General features: G+C 40.2%; 1 protein-coding gene across 2 annotated transcripts in view; it reads right to left on the bottom strand.

Moving 5' to 3' along the window:
- Positions 1-24505, bottom strand: part of KCNB2 (potassium voltage-gated channel subfamily B member 2) — a 440387-nt gene that overhangs the window by 289092 nt on the left and 126790 nt on the right. The window lies entirely within an intron of this gene.

Raw genomic sequence — 24505 nt, 5'->3', positions numbered from 1 at the left:
CAAAGAATCTGTATACAGAAAGGAGTGAAAGATGGAGACATGAATGTTAATAGTCCACTACACTCACCTCCAATATTTAGGCTGTGATGGGAGTTTTCTTAATACAGTTTCTGGGCAAGGACCCCTTTTTACTAGGGGTCCTTGTAAACTTGTACCCCCGTTACAAGTCTCATAACAAGCATCTTGCCAGCCTATAAGAACTCCAGAATAATAATAACTCAGTCCAGTGCCTAACACAGAGTAACTGTTCAATAAATGCTGGATGAATGAATTAATGAAGAATGAAAGATTCTGCATGTTGCCATGTTCAACATATTATAACAGGATTAATTAGCATAAGAAGAGTGCTCTGTGATTTTCTACATTTTTCTCCATTAAGGTGACTGCATCTAATGTATATAACTAATATGAAATCTGCATCTTTTTTGGGCAAAACTCAATGGTAAGAACTTGTGGAAGGTGAGTGATACCATTCTAGTGAAAAATCAATAGGCGAGATGAAAAATCAATCTCTCCAGCCTGCCTAGAATTCTGCAGGGTGCATAAAATATCTTTCAAATAAGAATGATCTGTAAGATTGGCTTCCCCTGTGGCTCAAACAGTAAAGAATCTGCCTGCAATACAGGAGACCGGGGTTTGATCCCTGGGTCAGGAAGATCCCCTGGAGAAGGGAATGGCAACCTACTGCAGTATTCCTGCCTGGGAAATCCCATGGACAGAGGAGCCTGGGGTCACAAAGAGTCAGACACAACTGAAGGACTAACACTTTCACGTTCATACAATTTCATTCAGCTCTGAAATTCCACAATTTTATGATTTTAGGTACAAAATAATGGAAGGCTGAATATAAGTACCACACTAACAGATGAATTTAAAAGAAAGAGCGGTCACACATACTTGTGGTTAGAGAATAACGTTTTCATGGGAAGGTATCATCGAAGGACTGCCAAGACTTTAAAAACCAATGGGGGCAATGAAGGAGCAGAGTTAGGTGAGGGTGGGCATACTTAGGGCCAGGGAGTGATTCAATTTGTTTGGAACAAGGGTGAACATGGACAAATTGATAGGAGACAAACCCAGAAAGACAGGTTAGATCTATACTGCTTATGACCTTGAAGAGCAAGTTGAAGAGTTTGTATTTATTTCTTTAGATTTAATCTTTCTAAAGCATTTCTCCATGCTTTAGAAAGACCAGTCTGGATAGCACTGTGTACAACTGCCTTATGTAGGGAGACGGCGTGGGTAGATAAGTCCGTGAGTTATTGAAATTGTCTAGGTGAGAAACAGTGATGATCTAAATTAGGAAAATGAGAGTGAAGAGGCTCTGAAAGAGAGAGAGCTGTAAGAGAAGAAAAACCCAGTGCCCTGCCTATTAAATCTTTCTTATTTTTTTTAAATTAGGAAACCAGTCAAATTATATGCCAAGTTTATATATTCTACAGTAAATGTTAGTCCTCAAAGTTTCCCCCAAATTTTCTATTGAAATCAGTTTATTCCAAATCCTAGCTTTACCAACAAAAGAGATCCTTGTCATAGTAATTAACCTTGACTGCATCACTACAGTAATGAGAAGCTCAAATTGACTTATCACTAAGAGCAGTGCCCACTCATTAGAAGCACTTCACCAGTCATTCATCTTTCAGCAGGCTGAACTGACCTCCTGGCTGGTTGAGGACAATCTAATCTTTTGATGACTAATGAAGTCTTCTAGACCATCAGCACAGGGAGATGGAATCTAGGCTCTCCCTGCTGTCAGCAATTTACAGACTGTCATGCTCAGTCTTGTCTTATGAATGAGGAAGCCAGGGCTCAGCGAGCTGTGCTCAAGTGATCCCGCTAACCAGTAGTGACACTGAGCCCAACTCTCTTCACCACGCTTTGAGCATCATGATGTTCTTCGTATGGCACTTTTAGCTGCAGCCTTCCCTCATAGCTCAGTCGGTAAAGAATCTTCCTGTAATGCAGGAGACCCAGGTTTGATTCCTGAGTTGGGAAGATCCCCTGGATAAGGAAATGGCAACCCACTCCAGTATTCTTGCCTGGAGAATCCCATGGACAGAGAAGCCTTCCAGGCTACCTTCCATGGGGTTCAAAGAGTCGGACACGACTTAGTGACTAAACCACCACCACCCTACCATTGGCATGCAGGCACATTTATGTCCGTTCACATGATCAAGTCAATATTCTCAACCATATGACCTTCAACTAGAATATAAAACATTAGAGACAAAGAGCTGCAGGTAGTATAGTAAGGCTGGTATGGGGGTAGATTTAGGTGAGGCTGTAAATACTGGCTGGTTCCTAATTCTCCAAGACTCTGAATGACAAGCCATGGGATCTGCCATCCTTTGAAACAGGAAATGTGAAATCATAAAATAGTGGAAGGTTTATATTTTTTTTACAGCTCTGTGTTTTATTTTAAAGTACTATATTATCTTAAATTCTTGTTCAAAATTTGAATGAAGTACATGTCACATGATTTTTTTTACTATGAAAGAAAACATTTTCTGAAAACTGCCACAGACTTTTTTCAAGACTTCAAAACTGAGAGAAGTTTCTGTTTTTTCTAGTGACATTTCTAAAATTATACACATCACTGTGAATCAGAGTCTTTGGGATATATTTATCTCTTTCTTCTCTGTCAGATCTCCTTGAACTGAGAAAGTTGTCTTTTTATTCAGTTATTTCTGTAACCATTATTAGTTAAATATTTTAGTTAAATTCAAAACAAAATGTTATACGTACTCTAAAATCTTACTAAGCTATGACATGTTAATTCTACCGAACTCTCTGAATAGCACTGATTCAAATAAAATGTAAATGTCATACATATGCAATTCATAAAGCAAATGGAGGTGTGATCTAAGAGCTGTAATGGATCTTGAGCTGGGTTGTGGTTCCAGGAAGAAGTTACAAGGAGTAAACTGCGTTCCTTCAAGGCTTGCCCTTCCACCTCACTCACTTTGTGCTTCACAAAGACACACATGAAGAGCCTGCAAAAAAGTGAGAACTGCCTCACCAGTCAGGTCAGCCTGGTCAACCTGAGAGGTTACTCATACGGCAGCCAGAATATCCTTCTATCTGACTCACAGATTAGCTAATGAAAACATTTGTTAAAATTACAAATAAAAACCAAAGAGACAAATGCACACACAAAAATAATAGCTCCCATTATTGAAAAAAATGTCTTAGGGGTAATAATCACATCTCTGACAATGTACTGGGCAACAGTCAGCATCCTTAGGGATCTTCAAGTCTAGTTGAGGAGACAGACTATAAGCAAGTAAATAATCACGTAGACAAACATCATCATCATTTCAGATAAGTACTACAAAGGATTTAATGATGGTTCTATGACACAAAGTAATGAAGGACTGGACCTGCTCAAGTTTGGTGGTCAGGAAAGACCTCTCTGAGAGGTGACATTTACAATAAGACCTAACAGATGAGGAGGGTGTACCGAGTGCAAAAGCCCAAGGAGGAAAAGAGCTTGGCCTATTCTAGAAATATAATATGATTCATGTCTAATAAAGGATTGACTCAGGAAGCCTAGATTGTCCAAACTCTTCACAGTCCAAAGAAAAGTCTGGTCTTAGATCAGTTCTTGGCATACGACCTCTAAGCCTTTGGGATGACCTGCCTGATAAGAGTGTCCTTGTTTAGCTGGGGTGGTGGTCCCCAGATAGTTGATGTAATTGATGGTGGGGTCCTTAGGCCATGTGGTATCAGTTTTGCCTCCAGAGTAACTAGAGGCTGAGTAACTGAGGTCCGTCACACAGGTGTCCCATGCTTATGCCACTGACCCTAGTTGCCCAGTAAAAACCCTGGACACCAAAGCTAATTGAGCTTCCCTGGTTGGCAATATTTCACATTGTCACATAAATATATCACTGCTAGGAGAATTAAGTGCTGTTTGTATGATGCTACAAAGAGAGAACAACTGGAAATTCATGACTAGGTTTCCTAGAACCTGCTACTGTACAGTCCATGGAGTCACACAGAGTTGGACATGACTGAGCCTAGCTAAAGGTTTGCCAATTTTGTTTATTTTTTCAAAGAGCCAGTTATTACTGTCATTGATATTTTTCTAATTTAGTCTAAATTTCATTTATTTCTGCTCTAATCTTTGTTATTTCCTTCCTCTTATAGGTAAATCTCAGAAATATTATGGGTTCAATTACAGACCACTATAATAAAGTGAATCACATGAATATTTGGTTTCCCAGTACATATAAAAGTTATGTTTACACTATTCTGTAGTATCTTAAGTATAGATGTCTTAAAAAAAAACAATGTATATACCTTAGTTAAAAAAATTTATTACTAAAAAAGCTAACCATCATTTGACAATGCAGGGTGGCCACAAACCTTCAACTTGTAAAAAATGCAGTATCTGCAAAGTGCAACAAAATAAAGTGCAACAAAATGAGGTATGCCTATACTAACTTAGAAATTTTTTTTCTTCTTTTTCTGGCTCCTTGAGGTGTAGTTAGGTTGTTCATTTGAGACTTTTCTTGTTTCTTGAGATAGACTTTTATTACTATAAACATTCCTCTTAGAACTGCTTTTGCTACATCCCATAAATTTTGGTATGTTACATTCCCACTTTCATTTGTTTCAAGGTATTTTTTTTGTTTGTTGTCCTTCTGTTTTCTGCTTTTATCCACTGGTTGTCCAGATACTCCCATATTTTAGAGGAGAAAATCAAGACTTATTTGAACATTCAGATAACTTGCCATACATATCTCAGTTTTTCCCTGTCTCTATCTATCTCTGTTTCTTTCAGACACACACAACAAGAATCCAAATATCTGGTTCCAAAATATAGTTCTCTTTGTTCTACTTCAATGTCATAGAAAGAAAGGAAAATAAAACCATAAAATAACAAAATAAACAACAAAGCAGGCAAGGATTGAAGAAACAAATATCAGAAAAAAATACACACAGAAAAGTTATCAATGACATAAAAGTCTTTCCACTTCTTATTTAAAAATCACAAAAGAAAACATAAATTGTACACCGAATAAAATATGACACCATAAGATATTGCTCCCCTGACATTTCATTCAGAATTCAATCCTAGCTTTTCTTTTTAATCTATAAAATCAAGGTAATAGTATGAAAATTGCACTTGATAATGAACTCAAATGTAGAAGGAAATGGCAACCCACTCCAGTATCCTTGCCTGGAGAATTCCATGGACAGAGGAGCCTGGCAGACTGTGGTCCAAGGGATCACAAAGAGTCAGACACAACTGAGTGACTAACACACAGTGACTAACACAATTAACTCAAAAGTGCTGTACAAAGTGTTATAGATACTGGCCATTACTATTTTATTAAAGTTTGTATCTGTATAATAGCTTTTCTTTGTATTAACTGTATTATTATTGTTGTAACTTTTGTTAATAGAGAAAAGAAAGTTGAAGATTTCCATGGGCAATTTAGAAACAATAATCTTGAAAAAGAACATATCTTTCTGATTTTACTGTAAAAAAAAATAGAGCTAGCAGTCATGGTAGTGAAGTAGTGGCAAAATATGACTAGAAAAGGATGAGGATGTTAAATTCTCTTCACATGGACACAGTGAGCCATTTCCCTTCTCTCCAAGTGCACACAACCACTCTCTTTATTCACCGTGGTAACCAGTTTATTTTCACAGTACGGCAGCTGGTTAGGAGGGGAAATTTTGACTGTGTTTAATGATTAGCTTGATAGGAGGCAACTAGTCTGTTTTGACTGGGGCTATAGGTTTCTTTTTAGTTGAATAAAACATAATCATCTGGATGGAACTAAATCTTTGCCTAGGACAAACTCAGTCCCATAAAACCAAGAATGATTTAAGAATGAATTTACCTATGTTAGTTTCCATAATGGTAAATCTGACTGACTTCAATGAATACCTGTTGCGTACTTACACTGTGCCAGGGCATCTAAAGTTCTAAGGATATAATAGTGAATAAGAGATTTCCCTTCAAATAATCTGATGATCTGCCGCTATAATATTACCTGTGACATTGATTTTAAATAATTCCTATTCAGGAATTCCATAGATATATTTTCATAAATATGGTTCATACATTAACTTTTTAAATGGTGACATGAAGGACAAGCAATAGGTGTTTTGCGGGCTTTCTCTGTTCTTTCTTCCAACCTTTTCTCCCTGAAATTACCCATCTCAGTTCATGACAATTTCATCCTTCCTGTTGCTCCAGCTAAAAGCCCGGCAACATCCTTGTCTTCCGTCAGCCAAGCCCCACACCAGCATCTATCCACATCTCTCCATCTCTCCAGCAACTACTCTAGTTCCTCTTGTTTGGTTATTCATAGCTGCCATATCACAAATCTCCCTGATCCTTCCTGTCTCCCTTGATCCAAACCTCAGCACGGCAACTCAAGGGATCACTCAAGTGCATCTCAACTCAAGTGAAAAAGTGGATCTGATCATGGCAATGTATCTCTTTGTTGATACCTTCTGGTGGCATCCCAGCTGGTGTGCAGTGATGTCGACCTTACAAGGTTCTTTCAAACTTGTTCTCCTGTATTATCTCCACCCATCCACCCCCTGGCTTCCTCTTTGACCCTTTTCCTCTATTCTTAGCACTTCTGCCTCTCTGACCCCTTTGATGCCTACTGAACACTAAAGTCACTTCCTCAGGCTTTTGTCTTTACTATTTCCCCTGCCCGTTCACCAGCTTGCATCGACAGTCTTGCCTGATCACCCCACTTAAACTTGGCAATACCCCAACAAATCCACAACTGCCTCCCTGCATTATTTTTTCCATAGCAGTTATTGTTTTCTAACATACTATATTTTGATATTCATTTTGCCTATTTCTCTCCACCGAAAAGCAGTACCAGGCGGGCAGGAATTTTTGTTTTGCTTACTGTTGTATTTTCAGGACCTAAAAGTGACTGCCACATAGTAGGCACGCAATAAAGACTTGTTACATGAATGAGTATTACAACGAGAGATGTTTCTATGTTCCGAGTCAGAAAACATAGTCTAGGCTTTCAAATAACAGATCCTCCAGAGTGCTGTCTGTGCCATAAAAGATGATGGGATGCAAGCAGCATTTTATGTTGCCCCTTGGCAAAAAGGTCATTAATCAAAGCAGAGATGACGGAGAGGGATAGAGCTATGAGTGGAAGAAATGACAGGTGTTTGTAGATGCTGTCTCTGATATATTTATGTCACTGCATCCTCAAACACAGAAACAGTGAAGCCTGACTGACCTCCAGTCCACCTCCAGCACAAGATGTGGGCAAGCTCCGCCTCAGACGAGTCCACTTTACCTCTACCTGATCCCTGGCCCGGCCCTGCAGAGTCCCTAGAGGAAGCTTGCAGAATAACAGAGTCAGGAGGCAAAGCTGAAACAGGGTGGAATAAGAAGCTGAGAGAGGCCAGCAAGCCTCTTCCTTATCTCCTGGGAACTTACAGCTCTGAAAGCCCAGGTGAGTCACACGATGCCTGCAGTGAAAATGAATTCCCCTTTTAACAGTAACCTAAATCACAAAACCAGATCTTATCCAAAAGCTTAAATAACCCAACTTTTGCATTCAAAGAGAATTTCGTTGAAAACAGGGCCCCATCGGAAGCACCATGGACAAGGTGTGTTTATTTATGCAAAGAAAATAATAAGGAGGAAATGGCATTACATGGACAAATCAACAAACAGCAGCTGCTTTCCGGAAATAATCCTTTAAGACATTTAAGATTTTTGTTTATAAAATAAACAATAAAAGTGTAGAAATATGAAAGCTATTATTTTATTGGTTTGAAAGTCATTCTTTCCAGCTGATCTAACTTTCATCTTTCTCTACTACAATCCATTTTAAAGGAATAACCTTAATTTTAACTGCATTCGCCTCTCATTATGTTTTGTTGTTGTTCAGTTGCTAAGTCATGTCTGACTCTTTACATCCCATGCACTGTAGCACACCAGGACCCTCTGTCCTTCACTATCTCCCAGAGTTTGCTCAAATTCATGTCCATAGAATTGGTGATGCTCACTATGGAAAACAGTGTGGAGATTTCTTAAAAAACTGGAAATAGAACTGCCATATGACCCAGCAATCCCACTTCTGGGCATACACACTGAGGAAACCAGATCTGAAAGAGACACGTGCACCCCAATGTTCATCGCAGCACTGTTTATAATAGCCAGGACATGGAAGCAACCTAGATGCCCATCAGCAGATGAATGGATAAGGAAGCTGTGGTACATATACACCATGGAATATTACTCAGCCGTTAAAAAGAATTCATTTGAATCAGTCCTAATGAGATGGATGAAACTGGAGCCCCTTATACAGAGTGAAGTAAGCCAGAAAGATAAAGAACATTACAGCATACTAACACATATATATGGAATTTAGAAAGATGGTAACGATAACCCTATATGCAAAACAGAAAAAGAGACACAGAAATACAGAACAGACTCTTGAACTCTGTGGGAGAATGTGAGGGTGGGATATTTCAAAAGAACAGCATGTATACTATCTATGGTGAAACAGATCACCAGCCCAGGTGGGATGCATGAGACAAGTGCTCGGGCCTGGTGAACTGGGAAGACCCAGAGGAATCGGGTGGAGAGGGAGGTGGGAGGGGGGATCGGGATGGGGAATAAGTGTAAATCTATAAAAAAAAGAAAAAATAAATAAAAATAAAAAGCTTAAAGATATTAAAAAAAAAAAATTAAATCCAAAAAAAAAAAAGAATTGGTGATGCTATCTAACCATCTTATCCTCTGCCACCCTCTTCTCCTTTTGCCTTCAATCTTTCCCAACATCAGTGTCTTTTTCAATGAGTTGGCTCCTTACATCAGGTGGCCAAAGTATAGGAGCTTCAGCTTCAGCATCAGGCCTTCCAATGAATATTTACCCTCTCAATACCTCCAGTGATTTTTTGTTATTTAAGACACTGGTTAAAATTTTATGTTTAAGCAATAGAATTCTTTCTTAAAAGTAAGTGCTGAGACTTCCCTGGTGGTCCAGAGGTTAAGACTTTGCCTTCCAGTGCAGGGGGTGTAGATTAGATCTCTGGTCAGGGAGTTAAGATTTCACATGCCTCACGGCAAAAGAAAAAAACCAACCAAACAAACATAAAACAGAAGCAACACTTAATAAATTCAGTAAATACTTTAAAAATGGTCCACATAAAAAATTCTTAATAGAAAGATTTTTTAAGTTTTTAAAAAAGAAACAACTAAGGACAAGACCTAAAATCATACTCCTGTTTCTCAGTTTCCCACAGGAAAAGGCTGCAAGCTGTTTTTTAAACTGACTCAATTTCCCCTCTTTCAGCAGAAAGTTCACAACCCTGAGACCCCAATTTTTGATGACATAAAAACTAATAAACACCTAGAAGTGGTTCAAGATTGATAAATAAATTAATTTTATAAGACCAAATAGAAACTTTAAAATAATTTTTATGATCTGAAAACACACTTTTTTTTTTTTTTTGAAAACACACTTTAAGAGAACAAAACTTCTCAAAATTTTCATGCCTAATTCTTAAACATTCTAATGAGTAACCTCCATTGTCTGAAATTAGTTGCCGCAAAAAAGATATAAACTAGATGTTTTAAAGTGAGTATGACTTGCTCTTGATTGTTAAATAGAATGCCTATCCAAAAGTTTTAGTGCCATACTAGAATACAATATAGTGAAGTTGCTCAGTCATGTCCGACTCTTTGTTACCCCAGGGACTGTAGCCTACCAGGCTCCTCCATGCACGGAATTTTCCAGGCAAGAATACTGGAGTGGGTTGCCATTTCCTTTTCCAGGAGATCTTCCCGATCCAGGGACTGAACCCCAGTCTCCCACATTGTAGGCAGACGCTTTACCATCTGAGCCACCAGGGAAGTCAAAAGTTTTAGTGCCATACTAAAATACAATATAGATAAAAGCAAAAGTGCTCTTCTTTAATAGGGTGTGGTGGAAAAAGCTGAGAAACCAGCTGAATCATTCTTATACCCACCTTCATCCCCCAAGCCAACATCACATGCACATATTTGCAAGCATGATGGCTCAGTGGAGCTGTTTGCCAAACCTTGGCCTGAAAATTTAAGTATTGTAGCTTTTTTTTTCACTCGGCTACCCAAGACCTTCCACAAAGGATGACCCCAAATTACCTTCCCATTATTCTCTATATCCAATATCTATCCCACGTAAAACCAAACCTCCTACTCAGTATTACTTGGAATGTTTCCTTGCTTTCATCATGCCACGCAGGTCTCATATCATTAAAACTTAGATTGGAATCAAGTACCTTCTAGCTTTGAGCCTCAGGCAGGTTATAAAGACCTCTAAAGCCTTTGTGAATCTACCTGCATCTGAAGGAGCTGAAAACAGAAGTACCCATCTTGTGATGTTGTTATGAGCTAACCCATCAGAAGCAGTCAGCAGCCCACCTGGATGGCAGAAGAGGGCCATAAATGTTGGCTATTATCCCGTGCTGGGGCTCAGCCTTCACACGGGAAGGCACTCAGGTGGCCCAGAACTCCTGCCGCTTCAGGGAGAGCTTTAGGATCATCAAAGACAATCTCTCTGAATATCAGTGCCCTGAAGAATAATACCACACCAAACATTTCACCTTAGGCAAAAAAACACTGAAAATCATAATTTCCTTACTCACAGTTGGGCTCACATTCTTAAACTGTGTGGACTTAAGAAAATCCCACTTATTTTTTTCCTTAGTTTCTTAAAAGTATTTATTTATTTGGCTGCACTGGGTCTTAGTTGCGGCACATGGGGTCTTCACTGCATCAAGCGGGATCTTTCGTTGTGGTGTACAACACATGTGGTTGCGCCTTCACGTGTGGGATCTTTGTTCCCTGATCCAGGACTGAACTCGCATCCCCTGCATTGCAAGGTGGATTCTTAACCACTGGACCACCAAGGACGTCCCTTTCCTTAGTTTTTAAAGGTGCAATCCAAGAGGGACGAAGAACCCTCCAGGAGCTCTCCTGCACCCTTCCCAGTGCTGTGCAAAGCAGGCCCGACACAGACCAAGGAGGGACTGCAAGCAGTTTTCTGTTACTTCCCGTGCGCAGGCTGAGGACTTCAGAGACACAGAATAAAATGTCTATTCAGGAAAATAAGAAGCACTGGCCAGGGTCAGTGGCCTCCAAATCTTCCACAGCAAAGCTGCTCAAAATGACACAGAAAGGGTCCAAGTGTGTTATTGATCCCCTTGCATGCATGCGTGCATGCTAAGTCACTTCAGTTGTGCCCAACTCTTTGTGACCCTATGAACTGTGGCCCACCCGGCTCATCTGTCCATGGGATTCTCCAGGCAAGAATACTGGAGTGGGTTGCCACGCCATCCTCCAGAGGAATCTTCCTGACTCAGGGATCAAACCTGGATCTCATGCTCCAGTATTGGCAGGCAGGTTCTTTACCACTAGCACCACCTGGAAGCCCCTGATACCCTTAGTTCTTGGGTAATCAGGTAGGGTCTGGAGGGATCTGGAGCCCTGGGCCATCCACCTCCTCTGGCAGCCTCCGTTCATATTCCCCAGTACCTTGCGAAATGATCATCTCCACATTCTGTGATGTGAGGGTGCTACGAGCTGTCTATCTTCTTTGCCTCCTTTGCTGAGGTCTGTGCTGGTTACTCTGCCCTGGTTTGGTTCTTGCAGGAATGCTTTTCAGTGTTAACTGCAGTCTGCTGTAACCACGAGGGCCCTGGAGATTGAGGCAAGTCAGCAGTAGCCTTGAGGTCCTTGGAAGATCCACAGATGGTCTCAATGCTCTGAGCTGGCCCTGGAGATGCAGAGCTGGGCAGAAGCAGTGCTGCCTGGGCCCTCAGACCAGGCCCCAAGTCCTACCCACTGCCATGGAATGACGGTATTAGACGGTCATGGTAGGTCTACTCTATGCAAAACAAAGAACTGGTTACTGGAGTCTCTGCCCTTCAGGAAGAAGGACATCAAATTCTTCTTAAAAAAATATTTATTTATTGGGTTTCCCTGGTGGCTCAGGAGTAAAGAATCCACCTGCCAATGCAGAAGACAGGAGTTCCATCCCTGGTCTGGGAAGATCTCACATGCCTCAGAGCAGCTAAGCCTGTGTGTCACACTATCGAGCCTGTGCTCTAGAGCCTGGGAGCCTCAACTAGTGAGCCTGGGTACTGCAACTACTGAAGCCCATATTCCTAGGGCACGTGCTCCACAACGAGAAAAGCCACCATGATGAGACGTCCATGCGCCACAACTAGAGAGTAGCTCCTGCTCTCCAAAACTAGAGAAAAAACCTGTACAGCAATGAAGACTTGGCACAGCCAAAAATAAATAAATAAAATTTTAAAAAATTCATTTATTTGGCTGCTGTTGCTAAGTCACATCAGTTGTGTCTGACTCTGTGCGACCCCATAGATGGCAGCCCACCAAGCTGCACTGGATCTCAGTTTCGGCACTCAGGATCTTTTAGTTTTGGCATGATCCTTGATCTAGATCCTTGATTAGGGATTGAACCCTGGCCCCTTGCATTGGGAGCACAGAGTCTTAGCCACTGGACCACCAGGAAAGTCTCAGACATCAAATTCTTGAGCAACTGAGCCTCAGTGGGAAAAAAAAAGAGTGTTAGTTGCTCAGTCATGTCCAACTCTTTTTGACCCCATGGACTATAAAGGGAAGAGCTAAAAAAAGTCCAGCTCTTTACTTGGATTTACAATAGAGCCTTTTAGAAAAGGTCTTCAAGAAGAGGAATTTAAATATTTAGAAAAGCCAAAGTGATGCCTGAGATGACTAGAATGATCCAATCTTTAGAGGGTGCATCAACACACATCCAATTTCAAGTAGCTGCCACTAAAACAGCCTTCAAAACATTAGAAAAATGAAGAACTTCATAGATCACTAACAGAGGCTTTGGATGAACACTCTACTGCTTAAAGAAGCATAAGCTGCTTTCATAAGAGACTGAGAAATACATGAACAAACTTGTTCAACAGAACAAAATAGTAGAAAACTGTAAGGTGCCCACAGGACAAATTAAAATGGCCAGAAAAGTCAAATGAAATCTCCAGATGACCTTTGGCTAAAGAGGAGAGACTGGAGTGCTCTTGATGAAGCAACCCAAATAGTGGAAACTTGGAATTGGATATAATGAAAACATCCAGAAATGCAGACTTTGTAGAACAGGGATCAAAAGTAGTTTTGAAGGGTGTTCTCTCGTGGTCTAGTAGTTAAGAATTTGCCTGCCAATGCAGGGTTTGATCCCTGGTCTAGGAAGATCCCACATGTCATTGAGCTACTAAGCCCATGAAACACAACTACTGAGCCCAAGTGCTACAACTACTGAAGCCCTGCATGCCCTACTTAGAGCCTGCGCTCCACAACAAGGGAAGTCACCACAATGAGAAGCCTGCGTGCCACAGTGAAGGGTGGCCCTCACTCTCCACATCTAGAGAAAGCCCACATGAAGCAATGAAGACCCAGTGTAGTCAAACTAAATAAATAGATAAGTCTAAAAAATGGAAAGAAACAATTATTTGATTTTAGAAAAGTAGTTTTGAGGAAACCAATTGATAATGGCTGAATCAAATACATATTGATAAAAGAAAAAAGAAAGTAAATGTGCCTCCAACTAACTGAAGAATATAAAATAATCAATGAACTTAAAGATCATTATCAGAAGTCTCTATGTAGAGAAAGCTTTCCTGCAGTTAGAAAAAACACATAAAAGGAAATGCAGAAAGTCCAGTAGAAACATTAGATCTTTTCTGACCTGCATTTTTAATGTCAATGTCAATGACATGTATTTTGCATGTCAGTGTATGGCAAAAACCACTACAATATTGTAAAGTAATTAGCCTCCAACTAATAAAAATAAATGAAAAAAAAATGGAATAAGTTTTCACCAAATATTGAATTTAAAAATTTGACTCATAAAAGTAGAGGTGAATCTTTCCAAAGTTGATACAAGATGATCTGTGTATGTGAAGAGCTGGACATCTATAAAATACAAGCCAAAATTCTTTTAGCAAAGTTCTCATGAATCAGTAACTCTTATCAAATCCAGTTTTTTTCTCATGAAAGAAAAGTTATGGTGATAGTTTGAGAGCCCTATTGGTTGAAAGAAAGTTCAATTAGCTTAAGAAGAGAAAAGGCATACATTAGACAATTTGATGTGTAAGAATCAAGATTGCCGGGAGAAACATCAATAACCTCAGATATGCAGATGATGCTACCCTTATGGCAGAAAGCAAAGAAGAACTAAAGAGCCTTTTGATGAAAGTGAAAAACCTGGCTTAAAACTCAACATTCAAAAAACGAAGATCACGGTATCCAGTCCCACGACTTCATGGCAAATAGATGGGGAAACAGTGCAAACAGTGACAGACTTTATTTTCTTGGGCTCCAAAATCACTGTAGATGGTGACTGCAGCCATGCAATTAGAAGACGCTTGCTCCTTGGAAGAAAAGTTATGATCAACATAGACAGCATATTGGAGAAGGCAATGGCAACCCACTGAAGTACTCTTACCTGGAAAATCCCATGGACGGAGGAGCCTGGTAGGCCTACAGTCCATGGGGTCACTAAGAGTCAGACCCGACTGGGTGACTTCACTTTCACTTTTCACTTTCATGCATTGGAGAAGGAAATGGCAACCCACTCCAGTATTCTTGCCTGGAGAATCCCAGGGACGGGGGAGCCTGGTGGGCTGCTGTCTATGGGGTCGCACAGAGTCGGACACAACTGAAGCGACTTAACAGCAGCAGCAGCAGCAGACAGCATGTTAAAAAGCAAAGACATTACTTTGCTGACAAAGGTCCGTCTAGTCAAAGCTATGGTTTTTCCAGTAGTCATGTATGGATGTGAGAGTTGGACTATAAAGAAAGCTGAATGCTGAAGAATTGATGCTTTTGAACTGTGGTGTTGGAGAAGACTCTTGGGAGTCCCTTGGACTGCAAGGAGTTCAAACCAGTCAATCCTAAAATAAATCAGTCCTGAATATTCATTGGAAGGATTGATGCTGAAGCTGAAACTCCAATACTTTGGTCACCTGATGCAAAGAACTGACTTATTGGAAAAGACCCTGATGCTGGGAAAGATGGAAGGCAGGAGGGGAAGGGGATGACAGGGGATGAGATGGTTGGATGGCATCACTGCTTGATGGACATGAGTTTGAGCAAGTTCCAGGAGTTGGTGATGGACAAGGAAGCCTGGTGTGCTGCAGTCCATGGGTTTGCAAAGAGTCAAACATGACTGAGCGACTGAACTGAACTGAACTGAACTGAGACAATTTAAACATTTTGAAGAGTATACTTCTGTCCTTGATGTTGGAAATGGGGCATTTGGCAGAAGCTTGCAAAGATCTTCAAGGAATCCTCTGAATGACCAGATCACCAAGAAACAACAGGCATCAAACAATTATATCCAGGCATGGGAATTTAGGTCCAGCATTCTGGGTGGACCAGATGCCCCAGTGGAACCAGCACTCCAAGGGGAGAAGCCCTCCAAGAGGTGACTTCTATCCTGATGCAGCAAGTCCTCAGTGAGACCAGAACTTCTCCTTCGGCTCCTTGTGCTGGCACTTGGTACCTTCTGTTGACTCAACCTTTCAACCTCAATGGGAGCCATGGACCAGAGCACTGTTTTTCCATTTTGTGGCCCCATCAGTGGTCAGATGTTCCCCAGCATTCCCAGGAGGCAGTTGCTCAGAAAGGAATCCCCTTTTCTTCCTCTGTTCTTAGAAGTGAGGGCAAATTTCCCTAGGGATCGTCTAGGAATTTTTCTCTCCAGAAAGGGACTTCCCTGGCCTGAAACATCCTCCACTGATGTTAAGAAAAGTCACTGCACCAAGCTGTGGATTTGGTCTTCCCCTCATACAATCTGAGAGCAGAAGTGAGCCACCTTGAGTGGATCCCACCATAATAAGGTTTGTTCTGAAGGTCCAGAACCTCAGCAAGATACTTTTTCCCTTGGAGACTAAAATAATTTAACGTTTTTGCTATTGCTTATAGTGCCATTAAATGATTATGGTTCAAATGGAAGCTTGATAAGATTTTAATTCTTAGAATAAAGTTGCATCACAGTAGATTATTGAAATGTGACACTTGTAGGTTCACTACAGCTATGTAATTCCATCAATAAGTAGTATAATTACAGCATTTTTATTGCTGTTAATAAGTCCATTAAAATCATCCAAAAAACAAGACTTTATTTCTCTTAATATAATTTTGAATTTTTTTCTCTTTTGGTTTTATTGCTATTATGTAATGATTATACAGTAGTTCAAAAGGAAACTTGACAGGATTCCCTTTCTTAGGAGAATGTCTTACAGATATACATTAGATAAATAGTGTGAATAATAATAAATGTGAATCTTATTAATAAAACTTTTTTGATCTTGTTTGATTTTTAGAGAGTTTGATATTTTCATTAAAACTACTTAATAAATCTCTCCTGCTGACATAGAGAATGTTTTTCTTCTAAAGTAATTTTGAACTTCCCCTCATCTAGTTTTACCACTGTAGTAATTATACAATTGCTCAATGAAAGTTAGACAGAATTCTTAGAATATTTTATAAATGTAGTTTAAAAGTGAAGTTCATCAGTAAATGCTTCATTTCTTCTTCTTTTAAGTAATTTAAAGATAAAATTTCCAGTTGTTGCTGGTTAACAAGTTCTCTATAATATGAATTGTAGTAAGAGCTTTATATAAACAATCTTGCAAATAGAGGCATTTGAAACTCTACTCTGTTTACCTGGGGCTGAATTTACTCAAACGACTACATTTAACTAAAAAGTTTTTGCTTAAAAAGTCTTATTCATCTTTATATATTCATAGGAAGGACCAATGCTGAAGCTGAAGCTCCAATACTTTGGCCATCTGATGCAAAGAGCAGACTCATTGGAAAAGACTGTGATGCTGGGAAAGACTGATGGCAGGAGGAGAAGGGGGCGACAGAGGATGAAATGGTTGGATGGCATCACTGACTCAATGGATATGAGTTTGGGCAAATGCCAGGGGATAGTGAAGGAAAGGGAAGCCTGGGATGTCGCAGCCCATGGGGTTGCAAAGAGTCACCACTTAGTGACTGAACAACAACAACAAAATTCATCTTTAATATCTTATCTTTAGTGGTTTCCTTTCTGGGAATTTATTTTGGATCCTTTTCTGTAATTTCTTCCTGTAAACCCTCAAAGTACTTTGCACTTCTTTAACTGTATACTATCTTGCTAAATGTTTGTCTAATTGATCACTAGCCCTATAGATTATAATTTAATTGGGTGTAGGGAGGGAATACATTTCAATTTATGTATTGGAGAAGGAAATGGCAACCCACTCCAGTATTCTTGCCTGGAGAATCCCACGGACAGAGGAGGTTGGCAGGCTATAGTCCATGGGGTCACAAAGAGTCAGACATGACTAAGTGACCAACACACACATGTATTTTATACTGGTCCTTTGAATATAGGAGTAATAGCAGTGATAAATAAGTGATTTATTAATTTGAATTAAAGTCACTTTAAGCAAATACGATAACATACAGAATAGTTTTCTAACACAATAAAATAGAGCTGATGCCAGTTATCACAGAGAGGATGGGGGTTCTATCCCACATGTGTGCTTACAGAAATGTACCATCAACTTTTCTGTCTCAGGAAGTATGACTCCTCCCCTAGAGCATCCTCTGAACTTGAAGGTGAGCTGCTGGTCCTAAGTTGAATGCAGAGGGAAAGTTACCAGGTAATCAAGGAAATCTATGACCTCTACTGGAAAATAGCTTCCACAGTACATGTACTCCTTCTTGCCCAGGGGAGAATTATTTACAAATACAAAGGACTGTCGGCTTCTACTCCTTAATATGAAACTTCCTGCTAATACAATGTGAAGGCTTTAAGCCATAATGTTTAGAAAAGGTCCAAATTGTGAAGCTCTAAGGTTCTCATTAGAATGGTAACTTGACAATATTGCACATTTTTCATATAATAAAACAACGCCAGAAAGTTTATCCAGATATCGAAAGACAATATATGTGTACAATTTGGATGAGTTAACATCATAATGAAAGCCTTCACTTTTGCATTTCCTGGCTTTTGTGTGTCATTATTATTATTTATGATTTGAATGCTGGCAGCAAATTCAGCATTGCATAAGCCATAGAGTAAGCAGAGCTTCCGCCTTGGGGCTTATTGAATGAACAGCACAGGCAAAATATCTCATATTAAAACTCTCCAGAGGTAGCTGACTCTCAAAGGTGCAAGGAGCTTTGTCATTAAGACACTTGTCCCTTTTCTTTATCCTTTTTGACCATTTAGCTTAATTTGTGCACCCCTTTGTTTGAAGAAGATCGTTGAAACAATGCAAGAAGATGTTCATTTTCCTAAAAAGGAGTTGGCTGGTCTGGTGTTTCAATGTTGCACATTTGAAAGCAAATGGGTGAAGAAGTGAAAAAAAAAATGCCATGACTATGAGAATTAAATTAAAGCTCATGTCCCTCTGTACTTTGGCACATGCAAGAACTTATATTTATATTGTCCCTTCCTCCCTGACCTTCAGATCAAGTCTCTACCACTGAGAAGTCTTCCTTGATCTCTTATAAGTCACACCTATCGAAACTGTTTAATCTCCCACCTGACTCTGTACTCCCTGAGTACAGGGAGAGTGTCTTATTAGACATGTGTCACCAGCATCTAGCACTGAGAGCTTGACAACTATGTATAAATAAAAAACAAGAAAGGGCTGAGTCCTTTCTATACAGCCAATAAAGAAGATGTGGTACATATATACAGTAGAATATTACTCAACCACTAAAAGGAACAAAATAGGGTCATTTGTAGAGATGAAGATGGAACTAGAAACTGTCATACAGAATGAAGTAAGTCAGAAGGAGAAAAACAAATATTGCATATTGATGCATATATGTGGAATCTAGGGAAATGGTACAGATGGGCCTATTTCCAAGTTGGAATAGAAATGCAGACATAGAGAGAAGAACTGTGGACACAGGGGGACAGGGGAAGAGGGGGACAAATTGGGAGATTGGGATTAATACATATAAATGACTGTGTGTAAAATAGATAGCTAGGGAGAAGCTTGCATAGCACAGGAAGCCCAGTCCAAGGCACTGTGATGACGCAGGGGGATGGGATGGTGAGGGTGGTGGGAGGAAGGTCCAAGAGGGAGGGTATATATAAATATAAATACATATATATATGCATATAGCTGATTCACTTCATTATACAGCAGAAACTAACACAGCATTGTAAGGCAATTACATTCCAATTAAAAAATAAAATGATATGACTAGTGAAATTTCTGCCCTTCTATTCAAACTCTTAATCATGATTATGAATACTTTCTAACCCCTTAAGTAATCTTGCAAATCATTTATACACTAGCCTAATGACCAAGGGCTTCCCTGAAGGCTCAGTGGTAAAGAATCCGCCTGCCAGTGCAGGAGATGTGAGTTCTATTCCTGGTCACGAAGATCCCCTGGAGGAGAAAATGGCAACCCACTCCAGTATTTTTGACTGAGAAATCCCAAGGACAGCAGAGCCTGCCAGGCTACAGTCCATGGGGTTCCAAAAGAGTCGGACAAGACTTAGCAGCTAAGTAACAACAACTATTGACTAAATGTATCAGGGTCAAACTGTTTATTGTTTGATTAACCTTCCTTCCAATAAACTAAACCTATTATGGGTTTACTATTTGGAGACCTGGGTTCGATCCCTGGGTTGGGAAGATCCCTTGGAGAAGGGGATGGCAACCCACTCCAGTATTCTTGCCTGGAGAACCCCATGGACATAGGAGCCTGGTGGGCTACAGTTCACAGGGTTGCAAAGAGCTGGACATGACTGAGCGACTAACACATACATATTATTGGTTTAGAGGTACTCTGCTTACTTCAGAAATCTGTAATTTCCTAGGACATAGCTGTGTCTCTTCTTCACTCACTAATCCTGTCACACACCTTCAATCTTTTCTAATTCAGTACTCAAGACTTTGCTTGATAGTGGTTTCTTCGCTGTATCCTTTGTTTTACTCCTGAAACTCCTATTATATAGACATTGAATTTCTCACCTTCTCCTCCCTAATTTTTATCTTTTCTGTCATAGTTTTCCCTGATTTACCTTTCTGTTCCAGGTTCAGGGATAATTTTTCAAGTTAGTATTATTATTCACTAATTGTTCTTTTTCATATCCATGCTGATGTTTACTGCTTTTTTATTGACTTTTTTAAAATTTATTTTTAATTGGAGGAAAATTGCTTTACAATGCTGTGTTAGTTTCTGCTGTACAACAACATAAATCAGCCATAATTATACCTATATCACCTCCCTCTTGAGCACCCCTCCCCTCCCCCACTGAGCATCCCTTCCCTCCCCCCATCCCTCCCCTCCCTCCATTCCACCACTCATCACAGAGTGCCGGGCTGGGCTCTCCGTGTTATATAGCAACTTCTCACCATCTATCTATTTTGCACATGGTAGTGTATATATGTTTATGAACATTTCTTTATTAAAGCAAATGGCTGAAGAACCTGAAAATGCAGTTAATGATACAAAGACTCCAATTATTAACCATTTAATGTACCCATGTACCTATTACCTTATCTTCCACCCTGTGGATGACCATTTGAGAGTCCATGAAAATATTTTAAGTCACTTCAGTGTTTAAATGGCACTTATTTTTATTTTGTATTGGGTTGTTGTTGTTCTTTAGTTGCTAAGTTATGTCCAACTCTTTGTGACCCCATGGACTGCAGCATGCCAGGCTTTCCTGCTCTTCACTGACTCCTGGAGTTTGCTCAATTCATGTCCATTGAGTTGGTGATGCCATCTAACTATCTCATCCTCTGCTGCCTTCTTCTTCTTTAGCAGAATCCAATTATATTACTAAGTATTGATAACTTATCTCAATTTGTGTCTTGTAACTCTTCCAGAAGTTGTGGTTGGGTATCAGAAATACATAGTATTATTTATGCTCTGAGGTAGTTGATAACCTTCAAATTTTACACTAAAACATAAGATAACACTTATGATTTGGGAAGCCTAAGATATGCTTCGTGATGGGTGAACAGCCACAGAGACTGTTGGAAGTATGAAACGGCCCCAGGGAAGCATATGAATCTGTTGTCTTTTGGGAATGATGACTTTTGCCCTGGAACAGAACCAAAGAGAAGTAATCTGGACTGAATGTTAGAGCCCAGTTAGAATCCTGGCTTTGCCTCTCTGTCTGGGTGACTTCATTTTATCTGCCTATGAAATAGAGGGCATAATGCTGACCTAATTGGGTAATTATGAAAATTAAACAAGATGGCACGCCCTTCAAAGTAACCTGTGGTCTAAGAAGTACATTCTGTAATCTTGATAAAATTCCTCCTCCTCTTTTAACCACCCAAATTAGCTTTTATGAATGATTCTAAGTTAGAAACAGAAACAAAAGAACCCAGATATCTTCTTCTTCGGACTGTCAATATTAAGTCCAAATTAAACTTCTCTGCTTAGAAATAACTGCTTAAAAGATAAATCGATAAATATATAGTATAAGCTGGACACATATGCCAGGTACATGTGGCTTTTTTTAGAGGGCCAGATAATACAGATTTTAGGTTTTGTGGGTCATACAGTCTCTGTAATGACTATTCATCTTTGCTGTTAGGTCATGAAAATGGTCACAGACAATTATGGAAACATATAACTTTGACTGTGCTTCAATAAGACTTTATTTAAAGGAAAACAAACAGATGGCAGGCCAGATGTGGCTGGCAGAACAGTTTGTTGGCTCCTGTCCTAAGTAGTACTGAGATGAAGAAGACAATGTCTGTGACTTCATGGAACTTATATTCTAGTCGGGACGACAATGAATCAACAGATAAAAACACACCATAAAATGGCAGATGGGATTAAAGGGTCACAAAGCATACGAAAACCAGAACTAGAGAATCAATAGTAATGGTGGAGGAGGGAAAGGCTATTTAGATAGGGTAGTCAGAGAAAGTCTCTGAAAAATGATTAAGAATACATGGGTAAAGTGAAGGAGCAATACCATGTCTATATGTTGAAAAGAGATTCAAGGAAAAAACTGCAGATACAAAAGCTGTGATGCAGTATAGCAGTTTGAATAGTGGCTCTCCAAAAGGTGGCTTAGTCGGTAAAGATTCAGTCTGCCAATGCAGGAGACTTGGGGTCAATCTCTGGGTCAGGAAGAACTCCTGGAGAAGGAAATGGCAACCTACTCCAGTATTCTTGCCTGGGAAATTCCATGGACAGAGGAGCCTGGCAGGTACAGTCTGTGGGGTCACAAAGAGTCGGACACAACTGAGTGATGAAACCACCAAAAGATATGTCCACCAAGAACCTTGCAACATGACCTTACTTGGAATAAGGGTCTTTGCAGGTGAAAGTAACTAAGGAATCTTGAGATTACCCTGGGTTAAGGTGGGCCATAAATCCAATGACAAAGCCTTAAAGAGAAGAAAAGGGGAAATATTCACAGAGAGAAAAGGGGAAAAGGTTATGAGAAACAGCAGTAGAGACTGGAGTTATGCAACTACATTCCAAGGGATGCCAGCATTAACCTGCAGCGAGGGGAACGGATCTCCCCTTCACTGGGGAAGGAAGAAATCAAGAAAGCACAACTCTGCTACATCTTGATTTTTCTGCATAACTGTGAGAGGACACATTTCTGTTATTTTAAGCCCCCTACTTCATAGAAATTTGTTAACGCAGCCTCAGGAAACTAATACAGATGGAAATACTCTTGATATGTTCCAGGAATAGCAAAACCAGTGTGGCTAGAGCCAAGACGGCAGAGACAAAAGAGGTAATCAGGGTAGATATTCCCAGCCGGCATTAGTGGTAAAGAACCTGCCTGCCAATGGAGGAGACATGAGATTCGGGTTCCATCCCTGGGCCAGGAAGATTCCCCCAGAGGAGGGCATGGCAACCCACTCCAATATTCTTGCCTGAAGAATCCCATGGACAGAGGAGCCTGGTGGGCTACAGTCCAGTTCAGTTCAGTTCAGTTGCTCAGTTGTGTCCAACTCTTTGCGACCCCGTGGACTGCAGCATGCCAGGCTTCCCTGTCTATCACCAACTCCAGGAGCTTACGCAAATCCATGTCCATCGAGTCAGTAATGCCATCCAACCATCTCACCCTCTGTTGTCCCCTTCTCCTCCCACCTTCAATCTTTCCCAGGATCAGGGTCTTTTCAAATGAGTCAGTTCTTTGCATCAGGTGGCCAAAGTATTGGAGCTTCAGCTTTAGCATCAGTCCTTCCAACGAATACTCAGGACTGATTTCCTTTAGGATGGACTGGTTGGATCTCCTTGCAGTCCAAGCAACTCTCAAGAGTCTACTCCAACACCACAGTTCAAAAGCATCAATTCTTTGGCACTCAGCTTTCTTTATAGTCCCACTCTCAAGTCCATACATGACTACTGGAAAAACCATAGCTTTGACTAGACGGACCTTTGTTGGCAAAGTAGACTCTGCTTTTTAATATGCTGTCTAGGTTTGTCATAAGTTTTCTTCCAAGGAGCAAGCAGCTTTTAATTTCATGTCTTCAGTCACCATCTGCAATGATTTTGGAGCCCCAAAAAATAGTCTGTCACTGTTTCCATTGTTTCCCCATCTATTTGCCATGAAGTGATGGGACCGGATGCCATGATCTTAGTTTTCTGAATGTTGAGTTTTAAGCCAACTTTTTCCTTTCCTCTTTCACTTTCATCAAGAGGCTCTTTATTTCTTCTTCACTTTCTGCCATAAGGGTGGTGTCATCTGAATATCTGAAGTTATTGATATTTCTCCCAGCAACCTTGATTCCAGCTTGTTCTTCATCCAACCCAGCATTTCTCATGATGTACTCTGCATATAAGTTAAATAAGCAGGGTGACAATATGCAGCCTTGATGTACTCCTTTCCTGGTTTGGAACCAGTCTGTTGTTCCATGTCCAGATCTAACTGTTGCTTCCTGACCTGGGTACATATTTCTCAGGAGGCAGATCAGATGGTCTGGTATTCCCATCTCTTGAAGAATTTTCCACAGTTTGTTGTGATGCACACAGTCAAAGGCTTTGGCCTTTGAAATAAAGCAGAAGTAGATGTTTTTCTGGAAGCCTCTTGCTTTTTCGACGATCCAACAGATGTTGGCAATTTGATCTTTGGTTCCTCTGCCTTTTTTAAATCCAGCTTGAACATCTGGAAGTTCACAGTTCACATACTGTTGAAGCCTGGCTTGGAGAATTTTGAGCATTACTTTGCTAGCATGTGAGATGAGTGCAACTGTGCAGTATTTTGAACATTTTTTGGCATTGCCTTTCTTTGGGATTGGAATGAAACTGACCTTTTCCAGTCCTGCAGCCACTGCTGAGTTTTCCAAATTTGTTGGCATACTGAGTGCAGCACTTTAATAGCATCACCTAAGTCCATAGGGTTGCAAAGAGTCGGACATGACTGAAGCAACTTAGTATGCAAGCACATTCAAAATATTTAATGACTGACCTGACAAGGGCATCCACCAATCAGAACAGACTCCAGTTAATAAG

The sequence above is a fragment of the Cervus elaphus genome, chromosome 21 (genome assembly GCF_910594005.1).
Source record: "Cervus elaphus chromosome 21, mCerEla1.1, whole genome shotgun sequence".
Lineage (NCBI taxonomy): Eukaryota > Metazoa > Chordata > Mammalia > Artiodactyla > Cervidae > Cervus > Cervus elaphus.
The sequence above is the reverse complement of the archived record's forward strand: the minus strand, read 5'-3'. Positions and strand labels throughout refer to the sequence as shown.